At 42.6% G+C, this 15,697-nt stretch overlaps 1 long non-coding RNA gene across 1 annotated transcript; it reads left to right on the top strand.

The window, feature by feature from the left end:
* The first annotated feature begins 12,407 nt into the window (after positions 1–12,407).
* Positions 12,408–15,046, top strand: LOC116223131. The gene is made up of 3 exons (XR_004164926.2): positions 12,408–12,814; positions 13,083–13,173; positions 14,803–15,046. It is a non-coding gene; the product is annotated as an uncharacterized LOC116223131 (long non-coding RNA).
* Positions 15,047–15,697: the final 651 nt, after the last annotated feature.

Genomic DNA, 15,697 nt, shown 5'->3' with positions numbered 1-15,697 from the left:
ACACACACATACACACTGCCATGTTAAAACACACACACACACACACACACACACACACACACACACACACACACACACACACACACACACACACACACACACACACACACACACACACAGAGGGCAAATGCACTATTCTATGTAGGCACATGCACACACACACAAACACATTTTCAGTTGCTCACACCAGTCTATTTAGGCCAAAGCATGTACACACAAACACCCACATACACAGACACACACACACACACACACACACACACACACACACACACACACACACACACACACACACACACACACACACACTCACAAACACACACACGCACAAACCAAGCCACTCACACACGTCTCACTAGTTGCCTGTCAAGGCCAGACAGCCTGCCAAAATGGAGAGAGAGAGAGAGAGAGAGAGAGAGAGAGAGAGAGAGACGGCATGACAGACACATCAAAGTTAAAGGCACGTCTTCAGAGCGAATGCTAGATGCCGTTTCAAGAAAGCCCCCGAGACACCTAACGCCACCGACACCAAATCAGATTAGTGATTCTCGTCCCCACACCATACCGAAAAGAAATATCGACATCTGAGTGTAATAGAAGAACCTTGGCAGATCTGTGTGCCCGGAGCTTGGAAGTGAGATACTGGACGCACACGCACACGCACACGCACACGCACACGCACACGCACACACACACACACCTTTGTGCTCAGAATATCAATCGCTCAATGGTTGGAGGCCAGCAGTTATCTAGTCACAGCAATCGACACGGCCAGCTCTCACTGAATAAGTGCTTTTCCACTGCAGGAACCATGGGCCATCTAAGGGAAGCTGGCAGCTTTAGGTGCTTTTCCACTGCAGGAACCATTGGCCATCTAAGGGAGGCTGGCCACTTTAGGTGCTTTTCCACTGCAGGAACCATGGGCCATCTAAGGGAGGCTTGCCACTTTAGGTGCTTTTCCACTGCAGGAACCGCCCCAGTGGGACCTCTTTGCGGGCTGTTTTCAAGGGAGAAATAAGTACCTACTCCTACATCTGCGCGGCCCTGAAACTGCGGGGTGGCATTTGCAGTGATGGCCGAAGCTTATTGTTTACCGCGGTGTGAGTGAGAGACAACAACAAGCCTTATTTTTTTTAAACGAGCAGGATTTACCAGAGGTTACACTGTGAATACAGAAAAATATGTTATAACTTACGCAGTTAGCTTGTTTAGGTTACAGTCTTCGAGTGAACATGAGCGAAAATGTAATCGATTGTTAGCAACTTTATAGCAAAATTCAACTGTGGACTTGACATTGAGGTAATCTTTAACATTATCTAGAAAATCTCTGGTTTAACGGTCTAATGTTTGCACTGTGGAGAAATCTATCATTATTTTGTAGCGCTTGAAGAGGAAAATATTACAGTACGTAAGGTAAGTAAGTACGTAAGGTCTGTAGTTCCTGTAGGTCTGTAGTTCCTGTACCGCAAAGGCTGAACAGGCCGTTTAGGGGCCATTCCTGTAAATGTTCGGGAGGTGGGAAGTGCTCCGAGCTCTTGCAGTGGAAAAGCACATAACAATATGGAAAAACTAATATGGAAATTCACCCTCATGCTTAATGCATGCAGTGCAGGTACAGGTACAAACTCTTAAAAATGAATTTAATTCTTGTCCTCTCCTTTCTTCACACATAGACACACACACACACACACACACAGACACACACACACACACACACACACACACACACACACACACACACACACACACACACACCAAAGACATTGTAAGGCCTTGTCTCCTGCAGTCAGAGTACTTGTTAAGACATCAGTAATTAGTGAGTTCAAAGAGACTGGGACTTGCTCTTGATCTACTGGATGTGCTCTCTGAATACTGCAAGCCACCCACTAGCAGAGTAGAGTGTGTGTGTTTCTCTGCATGAGTATGTGCATGTGTGTGAGCGTGTGTGTGTGTGTGTGTGTGTGTGTGTGTGTCAGTGAGAGTATGCATGTGTGTAGATGTGTGCGGTTGCAGTGAGAGAGTCCGTCTGTAGCCTGTGTGCTGTTGTCTCTCTTTGTGTGTAGTGTCCGACCCTGTGGTGGTCTCTGTGTGCGTTGTCTGTGTGTGTGTAGTGTCTGTGTGCTGTTGTCTCTCTCTCTCTCTGTGTGTGTGTGTGTGTGTGTGTGTGTGTGTGTGTGTGTGTGTTTTGTCTCTGTGTGCTGTTGTCCTGTGTGTGTGTGTGTTGTCTCTGAGTGTGTGTGTGTGTGTGTGTGTGTGTGTGTGAGTGTGTGTGTGTGGTCTCTGGCCCTGTGGTGGTCTCTGAGTCATTGAGGGATTAATGCACATAATGGGTTTCCTCAGCCTAAGGTCCCCATAAACCTCCATTCTCAATTTTATATCCCACAAATCGAACAGGTGGCTTTTAATGGCCTTGATCAGAGAAGCAGTGGAAGAAGGACAGAGAGGGATGGGATAGGGCAAGGGAGAGAGAAGGTGAAGGACAGAAGAGAGAGAGAGAGAGAGAGGCAAAGGTAAACAGAGGAGAGAAAGTGAGGGAGAGAAAGTGACGGAGAGATAAGAGAGGGAGAGATAAGGTGAAGGACAGAAGAGAGAGAGAGAGAGAGAGAGAGAGAGAGAGAGGCAAAGGTAAACAGAGGAGAGAAAGTGAGGGAGAGAAAGTGACGGAGAGATAAGAGAGGGAGAGATAAGAGAGGGAGAGAGAAGGTGAAGGACAGAAGAGAGAGAGAGAGAGAGAGAGGGAGAGATAAGAGAGGGAGAGAGAAGAGAGACAGATCACAGGAGTCTTAAAAAGCGAACAATGAGGACAAAGAGGTTGGGAGTAACAGCGACAGATGGACAGGAGGGAGAGAAGGAAGAAATAAAGAGAAGTAGGAGGAGTAGAATGTTTCCTCCACACACACACACACACACACACACACACACACACACACACACACGACAAGGTGAGGTGATGTTGAGAGCAGGATGGTTATTAAAATGGTGATGTGCTCCCAGGGTGGAAGGTCCAGCTGAAGTCTCTTTGAGGGTAATCATCTCTTCACCTGTGATAACAAACAAACACACACACACACACACACACACACACACACACAAAAGGGCACACCTCTGTCCCCCCTCTAATTTATGTGGTGTACAGTTTATGGAAACATGTGCAGGCTGAATAACACTGATATGTGCACAAAGTTACACGCACACACACACACACACACACACACACACACACACACTCTCTCTCTAATAAATTACACATAAATGCAACCCTTGATAACCAGTCCAGTCCTTCTTTCTCTATCACTCAGACACCATCCTACCTCCCCCTACACACACACACACACACACACACACACACACACACACACACACACACACACACACACACACACACACACACACTCATGCACCCCCACACATACAAACATAAACAAAAGGTCATGCTCACAAACGAATACACATAAGGAAATACAACCAAACACCCTCACAAACTCACACATAGCTGCACAGGTGAACTAAACCAAACACTCTCACAAACTCACACTTACCTGCACAGGTGAACTAAACCAAACACCCTCACACTCACACTTACCTGCATAGGTGAACTACAACAAACCGCCTCACTAACTCACACATACCTGCACAGGGGAACTAAACCAAACCGAAACAAAGTCATAGAAATACAAAGACAAAGCAAGCAAAGACAAATCCACATCTTTAGCTTCAAATTTACAGCTTAATACAAAATCACACATAATTATAAATTCAAAAAACAGATAGACTAATCACATTCAGACATGCATATTCTATTCTTGTCTAGTTTAATCTATTCCCTCAGAGTTGGTAGTAGGTTTGCTTATTGTTTATTCAGTACTGTTTTCTTCCCTGACTCTCAGAGAGCAATCTTCTGGGTCTAGAGCGAAACTTATTTCTGAAAATGCATAATTCATGACTCGCTCAGTTTGGGGTGGTATCCCCATAGTATACAAACACCTTTCCAGACAGCTATCCCTCTCCCCAGTGTGTGTAGTTACATACACACCATGCTGAGATTCACCCTTCTGAAGCCTCCCTATTGAAGCTACACAGTTTATATCCTGGTTTGGGAACTGGGCTGGCTTCATGGCGGACTGAAACAAGAAGCTATTGCTACACGCTTCATGAAGGTCAACCTCAGATACATATGTTGTATCGTAATACATTACAGTACCATTAGGCATGGTTTATTGGCAGCGTTACACTGAAACATCTTGACAATGGCAGTTAGGTCTACAGCGGTATAGAAATTTCCTTAGTGCTGTATTTGGAAAATGCCATCTTGTGGTTTGCAGTAGTACTGCAACTAAACCCCATGTGTTTAATCACTTCTGCCAAAGAGGTTATGTTTTCGTTAGTTTGATTGTCTGTTTGTCTGTCTGTAAGCAGGATTACACAAATAATATCGACCTGATTTTCATGAAACTTGGTGGAAAAGTCTAGCATGGTCCAAGGAAGAACCAATTCAATTTTGGAGCAAATCCGAATCCCACAGGGTGGATCTACAAATTGATGCACTTGGTGGATACAACAAGCTACACGAGGATGGCAGCACTCTCAGATAAGGGGAAAATCTGTTATGCTGTTAATGAGGCTCAATAATCAATAATGTCGTTGATAGGTTCAACACCGCGGGACACCTCCTAGTATCACGGAAAGGCGGTGATGCGGTTATTATTACAGCCCTAATGGCAATGATAATAGAGTTTAACAGGTTCAATCTTTAATGTGAATGAATATACATGCAATGATAATAAAGTTTAACAGGTTCAATCTTTAATGTGGATGAATATACATTCAATGATAATAGAGTTTAAACAGATTCAATCTTTAATGTAGATGAATATACATTCAATGATAATAGAGTTTAAACAGGTTCAATCTTTAAAGTAGACGAATAAACATTCAACCATCATGCTGGGTTACCATAACTCAACAACTACTTGCTCAATTCAGTTCTCAATTTGATTCATTGATATCGCGCCATTGGTTGCCATTGTCTCAAAGCTCTTCACAGAGCCCAAGGCCTGAACTCCCTAGAGCAAACATGTAGCTGACAGTGGCAGGGAAGAACTCACTTTTAACAGGAAGAAACCTTGGGCAGAACCCAGTTCAAAAAAGCGTGTGACCTATCTGTCCGAGACCAACATATTCTTGCTACCTCCCCTACCTTCACAGAACACTCCGAAGAGGTCACTAGAACCAGCACCGCCATAAAATGTATTCTTCAAATCACACCGCGGTCCGATTAGGGTTTGCCATCCAGGTTAGATTTGGTGGAGGCGATGCTGACACGGCCCTCGACTGGTAGCGTCGTGCCCTTGGACAAGGTTAACTCCGGGCAAACGGCAGCGAGCAGCTGTGCATGAGTTTCACAATTACCCATGAATACAAAGCACGGCCTTGGCAGCGCCGACGCGCGAGCCTTCGGTGCACACGGCCTCATGAATCATGTAGAGGCGTAATAGGATGAGCTCTGGACCACTGTTTTAGCCCGGCCGCTGGATGTTTTATTCAGAGTTTCGGTAACATGGAGGGAAAAAAGGGGGGGGATGTAAAAGATAGGGGGGAGGAGAGAAGAAAGCTGTAGATGATAAGAGAGAGAGAATAAGAAACGAAGAGAGGGTAAAGTGAATGAGAGAACAGTTCTCTCCATGCCTTGTGGCCTCTGACTTTTTCTCTTTCTCCCTTGCTTTCTAAGTTTCCACCCTCCTTTTCTCACTCTCTCTCTCTCTCTCTCCCTCTCCCTGTCTCTCCTTCACTGTCCCCTATGGGACAGAGAGGCAGAAATGAATCACGGAAGCATCAGCATCAGCCTCAGCATCCTCCACTCCAGAGCTTGGCTCCAAGCACAGCACAATTCTTCTCCTTCTTGGAGGAAAATAAATAAATAAAACAAGCGTTTGACCTTTCTGAGTTGTTCACCTTCATAGTATCCTTGTAAAAAGAGCTGGGTTTAAAAGCTGAATCAACACAATCAGGTCCAGCCTCCACACCAGATGGAGTTTATCAAGAATACAAATGCATTGCCTGCCTAGAACGCAGAGGGTCACTCTCAATTCGGTGGTCGCTTATGTTTCTGTCTAGGTGTGTGTGTGTGTGTGTATGTCTATAAGAGTTGAAAGTATGAACACAAAATCCTAAGTAACTAACTGCCTGAAAGCGACGCCAATGCTGATAGAGCGCACACACACACACACACACACAAACACACACACACACACACACACACACACACACCACTGTACCACTGAAGTTTCAATACACAACTCTGAAAACATGGTGCTCATGAAATCCTTTCTAAATCGCTGGCAGCCCAGTGCAACTCTGCCATGAGCTCTGATTGATGTAGTGAGCTGCGCTGGCCAGGAGAAGGCTGGGTGTTCTTGCCCCGGAGGGAGGCTACGTCTCTGCAGAGGCAGATAAACTCATGCTAATGCTATTCGCTCATCTGCACATGCATGGGGAAGCAGGCTTGTCACTCTCAATCATTGGTCTCTTTTTTCTCTCCCTCTTTCTCCTTTCAATCCATCTTTCTTTTTCTCTCTCGCGTAGTTCATTGTCTTCCTTTCCATCACCGTCTGTTAGGTGCACGTGTTTTTTTACTCCTTGTCTGTGATGCTTTTCAAATCTATCTTTCTATGCCTCAATGTCACAAGAACACTCAAACTCACATTCACACGCACACAGACACACACACGCACACGCACACACTCACACAAACACACACACACACACACACACACACACACACACACACACAGACAATGACACACTCTCTCACACACACACACTCACAGGTCAAGTCAGTAACATCTTGTCAGAACCATCAAACTGCCAGTAAGTATAGCCCTCCATTGTCCACTGTAGACAATTCCCCCATGCCTTAGCATAGAGTACCATTAGCGTCACCGTAATGGCACTGCGTCAAACAAGCTAGCAATTTTCACATGGAAAAGCAGGTCATAATAAAGGACATTATGGTGGTTAGCATTGCTGCATATCCGCGCCTCCCACGGACAAGCACTCATAGCACTGCTGAATCGGTTAATGGAAGTAAAGATGGGGGAATGACAGCCGTTCTTTTTACAGCCAACAAATTAAACACTAATTAAGGAGAAGTGGCTAAATAGGCTTCAACACCTTTATAAAAATCTCTACACGCAGTGTAGCTGTGATGCAGGCCATTACTTTGATTTAGCTAGAAATGTATGCAAGCCCTCCCTCCATATCATCAAAGGAACGATGGGACACATGTATATCATCAGGCAGTCTGCCAAAGGGCTCTTCCAATGATGTTTCCCACACACACACACACACACACACACACACACACACACACACACACACACACACACACACACACACACACACACACACACACACACACACACACGATGAAACAGACAGAGGCCCAAATTAGCTTCTGAGAATGAGCAGTGTGCCATGCAAAATCAGGGATGCAGGGAACAGTCTATCTCTTTTTTTTAGCATTTTATTTAAATGTTTAATTGACTTGCCTGGTTCAAAAGACTCACATATCAGTTATGACTTCTGGGCAGCATACATTCAGTTAAATGTAATTAAAAATCAATCACAATGTACAACATTAACTCATTTAATTTCCACTGAGCTATCCTAATCTTGTTTTTTTCTTTATCTGTAGTGTCATTGCACAATTCAAGTTAGTTCACTTCAGCTTGTAACTTACAGTAGATATTTCAGCTGAAAGTCTACTCTTTGGACTTTGTGATGGGGAGTTTAAAACTCTTCCTGTGACAGTGTATTGAATGCACTCAAGGGCAAGAACATCATCATCTTGGCCACAATGTCATTTATTAATAAACTGACACATAAAAAGAAGCGTTCACGCCCACAAGGGCACGGAGACAGGGGCTGGCGAAGCAGCATGCTCGTATAGCCAGGAGCTATCAGCCAGCAAGCACTTTCATTACAAAGAACCACACACACACACACACACACAATACACACACATACACACACACACACACACACACACACACACACACACACACACACACAAACACATACACACACACACACACACACACACACACACACACACACACACACACACACACACACACACACACACACACACACTGCTCCAGAACAGGCCCTGCCAGGCCCGGCTGGAGATAGATGGACAAAGATAACTCGGCCAAAGAGGAAACCAGGCTGTGAACCCAGAACTGCGTCCACTTTGATCTGTAGTTCTGCCGCTGCGTGGTCATTATGGGGATTTATAGAAGTTGGTCCAACACATTAAAATGCACTGGACATGGCAGGGGAGTTGTGGACGGTGGGCTGTTGACTTGCCCACTTGTCTGGCAACCCCCCCCCCCCTCCAGGGCAGCAACTAGAAGCTGGCCTTCAATGGTACATGGAACGTTGGATGATTCTAAGGGAGTGGAGCAACTGGAAACAGTAGGACGCAGGATGGACAATTTACATGCAACACATATGGCTTTCAAGCTGACAGTCAATTTTGATGGCCATGACGGTTTACTGGAAATCTGTAGTTCACAGCAGAGTCCTTTTTTGAGGTCAATCTCTATCCTATATTTCTGATCAATTTCATGTTATTTTATCAGAAAAAAAAAATGGACACGTGATTCCAGAAAAACAAAGTTTAGAAAGTAGTGGAAAAACCAGTGAAACCAATGTTTAGAACGTATTGGGGACAGTCACAGACAGACCCTCTGTAAGGTAAAGCTGTTTGGCCTTCCCTCTCCCCTGTCCAGGTCCAGTCACTTTTAAAATATTTGGGACAGTGTTCTTTACTTACAATCCTGTACGAATTTGAATCGAATGGAACAGTTCCAGACCATAATAAACACAGTACATGACTCTTGACACAGTACATGATCACTTACAAAAATAAAATTTTTTGCTAAACAAGACAAACCCTGACAGCACAACAGATTCTGAGCCACCTCTGAAGTGCAATGTGTAGATTTCTGGTGTTAAAATGTCACCAGACAGACACATTTTAGCAGTTCTGAATATGAATATATGCTGTATGCATCAAGCATTTTTAATAGGTTTTTTTTAAACTGATAGTCAGTATGGGGCAATAGTGCAGAAATTCAGAAAAGCTCACATTTATTTGACAGTTAAAACACAATACACAGATTCCGTACTTAATATTGAGGAGAAGGTCTAAGAAAAATGGATGTCATTATAGCCTTGCAATGTGCTCAGGAACTCAGTCCTGAGATAGACAACAGACCTGTCACAAGGCATGTCATCCCTGAACGGTCTGGCCTTTAATTTTATTCGTTCCTTAAGTTAATGTCCACAATGACTAATTCGTTTCACATCACCATGGAAACATGTAACTCCACTAAGAGACTGCCTGTCTGTTTGACTTACATAGCAAAGGCAGCTGGGAGCTTGAGACAAGTCAATATGAGTGTACTTTGTCAGGTTTCCCCCCAATTAGTATTCTGTGGGTGATTCTTAACACAAGCAAAGAAATTGTCACATGTCATACAGTATCTTGTCTATGAATACCATGTAATGATAAATATTTCTTTGCATAATTTATGATAAAGAATTATGCATTTGTATTTGTATTTTATATATATGCATTTGTAATTTATTTTTTAAAAATTCCAGAAAAATGCTCCAGGTGTACTACTCTTAGTAAAACTTTTCAATAACTTTTCAATAACTCTACCCCGAACTATAACTTTTCAATAACTCTACCCCGAACCTAATTCAAATCTTCACTTAATACACACCCCATACCCACAACTAACGCCTTATTTAAAATCCTAATCCTAGACCTATACTTACATACACACACCAACTGGCACCAAGAGTTTGCAGAGTACTTGATGCAGGAAGAGTGGAAGAGTCTGTAGCGCCATCTGCTGGCAGGGTTAGGGTTAGGGTTAGGCAGAGTAATTCCAGAGTTTTTGCTACAATGGCTACAAACCTTTTTTGCTTTCCTGTTAGCGCCATATCTCTTTTTCTTTTGCGGTACTTTGAAGAGTGGCTCCTCAGTTTCCATTAAAGAGCTTCTCTCTTCATCAACATTGTCCAAAATATTTCCAATATCTGCTACTGAGCTAGTGCTGTTTGGGGTGTTTTGCATGCACTCATCGCCCAAGGACTCTTTCACATTGTCCTGGTCGTAATTAAAATCTTTTGCCAAAACAATCAGCTCCTTCGACACATCATCTTCCACTGCTGGTCATCACTAATGAATGGTAACACATTCAAGAGGGCAACTTTTTTTAGAAGTTGTTGGCAAGGGCAGAACAGGTGTATAGTCGCCATTAGTAACAAGTCCACTTTCAACCACGGAATTCGCCATTTCCATTCAGAAAATAACAGTGGCATTGTTCATTCGTTCTGCAGATAAAATATTCCAATGAGCAATTATCTTCCCAATTGCAAGACTACAGTGTAAGAAAACCTAAGTCCTCCATACCTGGGGCAGTCATACTCACATAAATGAGGTGGAAGCAGACACGGCTACAACATGCAACATGACACATAACCTCACCTAACACATCATTAATCATATTGCAACATGCAGAACAAGAAAATTAAAGCACACAAAAAATAAGCATAGAAGAAATAGAAAAAAGATAGAACAGACAGAGAAGACAATTGTTCGTGGCACAGCGGCCACGCTCCACAGCCCTCCGCCCACTCGCTCGCATCAAGCACTCAGAGAGAGAGAGAGAGAGAGAGAGAGAGTGTGGAAAGTCCCATATACATACATACAACCCACCAAACTGACTGACCACACATGCACATTGTCACTACCGGATGGTAGTGACACACACACACACAGTCTCAGACATCTGAGAACATGTCTGTGCTGCTGATCAGAGATTAGTTTATTTGAACCATTTGATATGTACATATTTGGACATGTCAAAAGTTCTCTGTAATCAGTAATAAAAATGTATGTGAACGGTACTATTTCAAAAGTCTTAACACAACAAGCAACACTAAGATGTTATGGACTATCTATCCATCCATCCATCCATCCATCCATCCATCCATCCATCTATCTATCTATCTATCTATTTACTCTCAAAGGCTTTCCATAAACAGTAATACAAATGTACCATGTGAACCGTGCTGTTTTAACAACAAGCAACACTAACGTGTGATGGGCTTGAGGGTGTCAAACCGCCAGTCAAAGTTTCGAGCCCACAGGAGGCTGAGCTCATTGAACACATTTGACCAAAAAGTCTTAGACCTGCAAGCGATGACTTAGGCCTTGTCACCGAACACAGCACATCTCTCTGTAGAGTTATCCATCTATCTATCTATCTATCTATCTATCTATCTATCTATCTATCTATCTATCTATCTATCTATCTATCTATCTATCTATCTATCTATCCATCTATTTATCCATCCATCCATCCATCCATCTATCTATCCATCTATCTAACGGTGCTGTTTTAACAAGCTCGACACAACAAGCAACACTAAGGTGTTACTTCCTGTCAAATAGGTGACCCTAGGTCTCTTGAGTGCAGCTCTTCTGAGTGCTGTAGGGTGAAGTTCACAGACGCAGCAGACCGGAGAGTTATGAGTCCTGCACGCTGTCGCTACAATGAACTCCTGAAGTTGTTCGTCACAGTGAATTTTGCCACCCTAAATCTTGCCGCTACAGGTACTGTTCCAACACCGTTGTGTGATATTTATTGTTTGCTATATAACAAGTTTCCAGGTGTCTTCTGTTAGGACACTGCACGTGTATGTATCCTAAATACTAAATAAGTCTTCTGTTAGGATACTACAAGTGTATGTATCCTAAATGCTAAATAAGTCTTCTGGTAGGACACTGCACGTGTATGTATCCGAAATGCTAAATAAGTCTTCTGTTAGGATACTGCAAGGGTATGTATCCTAAATGCTAAATAAGTCTTCTGCTAAATGCTAAATCACCTTCCTGGACACATTTGAGTGATATTGGGAAATCAGATGCCCTGGAAAAGTGGAATTATATTTTGGGAGATTTTTGACTTTTGTGTGTGTATATAGTACAGTATCATACATTTATTTGTATACATATAGTTCCTGATTAATTCACTCAATGAACGAATTCCAGGTGTACCTACAACTATAGTGTAGCACAAAAATAGTAAATAATCTGATAGAATCCAGTTATGCAATAATTGCCCAAGAACTTAATAACTTTCAAACCTAGTCACAACCAATGGCCTATTATTTGACTTATAATGTAGGTTATCTATAAATGTTGTTATCTGGTACTGATTAACACTGGACTTCATGCCACGGGTAGTCCATGGCTCTATTATCTGTGTTCACATTTGATTCTACTTGAAACTGTTGTTTGATGTTGTGCTCTTGTGTTCACCAGTATTTCAGAAACGTGTTACCATGTGGTGAGAAATACAGTGAGGAACGTAGTATTACTACGAGCATATAATAATTGCATTGATCGTGTTGGATGTTTGTGGAACAGATGAAGTGCTTTCGATCAACAAACGTCTTGGAGAGAACGTTACTCTGCACTGTAACGGATCTGAGAGTCTGATTAAAATCAGATGGGAGAAGGATGGAATCCAGGTGCTTTTACATACCCCGCGCTTGGAAACACACCATACCAAGACAAACTTCACTTCTGAAAGGATGAGTGTTGATCCTGCTAATCCAGCGATACTGCAGATATCTGATGTGCAGGTGTCTGATGAGGGAATATACATATGTGAAGTAACAGATAAGAAAAACGTGAAGACAGAAAAATGGAGCCTGACCACTTCTCCAGGTATGTCCTTTGCTTTTTAAGTGTGTGCATGTATGTATGTTATGATTTTATTTTAGTTGTAGTTCTCTTGCTTTGTTGATGTGACTTAGTTGGGCACGACTTATGGTATGTGGCACATAATTGGTAGGCTACAGTGTGTGTTTGTGCTTTCTTACGTACAAATAAAACACATTGATCACAAAAAGGAAGAAGAAATGGCAAACCTTTCTGTTCAATGTACTTAAGGAGCATCGCTAATGTAGCATCCCTAATGGTTCATGCCTTACAGATCATTGGCTTTCACCAAACCGATCCAAACTTTTCTGCATCAGTACTGCAGCCATATTCTCGACAATGATCATCGTGTTGTGTATTTATCAGTAAGTGCACACAAATTGTTTACCAAACCTATTTCCTCAAACACCAAAATATTTCATGTTCTTTAGTAGTGCAAACTGTTTTTTTTATAAATATGTTTGTAGGCAAAACATGTTAATGTAAAGGTGTACATCCTGTTTTTCTGCTTTTTTATTCAGCTTACAATTACAATAGGCAATTGTCCCTCATGACTCATGATTCCCTTTAGAACAGGGGTGTCAAACTCAAATACACAGAGGGCCAAATTTAAAAAACTTTGTCCAAGTCGAGGGCCGGACATATTCAATATTTATTGAAAAAAAAAAGAAGATATATTTTTGCATATGTAAACATGCACTTAAGTTTAACATAGGCCTATTGAATCTGGGACAAGCAGGCTTAATCTTAGGCCTATTAGTTATTGCCTATAAACAAAGAGATCAAATTTCTAAATAAAATAAACATCAGTGGCATTCATTTCTAATGCCTCTCTTTTCTGCATATCGCAGGCGCTCCATTTGTGGTCAGTCCAACAAGTTTGTCCCTAGGCAGCCCCATTTTATTTACACATTTGGATACCTCTTCAAATAGATCTTTCCCCGTAGTTGTGCCATGCATTGATTTGAATCCCAAAAGTTCCTCTATAACGCAGAGAGTCGAGTCCACTCCACGGATGAAGATTGACAGCTGGGCAGTATCAGATGTGTCGCTGCTCTCATCCACAGCAAGGGAGTATGCGATTCAATCTTTTCCCTTTCCCATCAGCTGTTGTTGTAGATCGGGGGCAAGGTCACATACACAATCAGCAACGGTGTTTCTGCTCAGTCTCACATTTAAAAATGCTTGCCTTTTATCAGAGCACACGATGTCGCAAACATTTATCATGCAGTTCTTGACAAACTCTCCCTCGGTAAAGGGTTGGGCTGCTTTAGCGATCTCCGCTACTACAATAGAGTTTGCCTTTGCCTCACTTTGTGATTTTGCTTTTACCAACACAGTCTGCTGTGACACCAGTCTTCGTTTCAACTCCTCTAACCTCTGGAGGTTCCGTTTCATGTCCAGATGTTTGTACTTGTCTTAAATATATTCTTTCATTACAGCCACATCGAATCCGCCCACAAAACAAACAAGTTTGCCCTTTACATCGGTAAACATATATTCTGCCTCCCACCCCTGTTTTCAAACTCCACCTTTAGTTTGGCCATTTTTTGGGGGGAGAGAGACAGGCCACAAGCTAAACTTTGACTTCAGGTGATGAGGCTGCAGACAGTGGGGCACGGGCTTGCGCTTGCACATCTAAATTGACGTAGGCTAACAACTAGGTGACAGTGTATTGTGGGACTTGCAGTATTTGTGGTGCGTGCGACATACCGGTGGCCGCGGCAGACCAGCACTGATAGACATTCCATATTATCCGGCGGGCCAAATAAAATTACACCGTGGCTCATTCAAATCAATGGATTTTTTTTGCAACATTCTGAGGAGCCTTGAGTTTGACACACGTGCTTTAGAACATCTTAAAATGAAACAACTTTTACTTTCAACACTTTAGCACTTTAGCATTATTTAGCCATTACTAAAGAATGTTGCCATGAGTCTGAAAATGTCACCCTATTACAGCATTTGACCCCATCTCATTTGTTGTACTGCAGCAAAATCTCAAACCTGAACCATGCTGCAGGAAATGAAGGTGAAGATGAAGAAATGGCAGCTGTTTCTTTTCACAATCAAGCATCAAGGCATGTTTAGTTGTAATGTGGACCTCACAGGACCTCACAGGACCTTCATTTCAAAGAATGATTACCGCCTATTGGCTCTGGTATCGTTGTTGTCATTGCCTCAATGATTCGCATGAATAAAACGGCATTATGAATGCAGTGCCGTCTGTTGATAAAACTGTGTTGTGACTCATTACTCATATTGCGTTTTCCACAGTTCCAGCTCAGTGGATTTCATAGGCCAACAGTTGCTCATCGGACAGAACAAATATCAGTTAGTTGTCTGCATTCCCTGGTGTTCCATAAAAAAGTAAAGTAGGTGAAAGGTAGTTCTTTCTGACAATTTTAAATGTATTTGCAGGCACGACAAGCAACAACATTTGTAGAGTTATACCTAATGGCCATCATGATAACATGCACTGCATTACAGTTGGACTGTTCTGCTCACCACTTCCTGTCACAGACTGTCTAGCTGCTTGGTGGTACTGAGCAACATCACTGTCACTCTGAGGGCTCGTGCTGGCCCTGACTTGGTCGCCACATTTATAGAGTTATACCGAATAGCCTTCATAATAACGTGCACTGCATTATTTTCCACAGCAGTGCATGCATGTTTGTACTTTTGGGATGCAAAAAAGTATGAAAGCTATGCAATAACAGTGTTACTGACTCCATAAATTAAAATAGCCAAATACAAGCTAGTTAGGTATGTCAACACATCTATGTCGTATCAGTGCTTATGGGAAACATCTCATCCAAAACATGCACACATGCAGATAGAAGAGGCCTCCTGTGTCTCTTTTCCATCAGCCTCCACTGTGTGGTGTAA

The sequence above is a fragment of the Clupea harengus genome, chromosome 2 (assembly GCF_900700415.2).
Source record: "Clupea harengus chromosome 2, Ch_v2.0.2, whole genome shotgun sequence".
Lineage (NCBI taxonomy): Eukaryota > Metazoa > Chordata > Actinopteri > Clupeiformes > Clupeidae > Clupea > Clupea harengus.
This window is presented reverse-complemented; position numbering and strand designations above follow the sequence as displayed.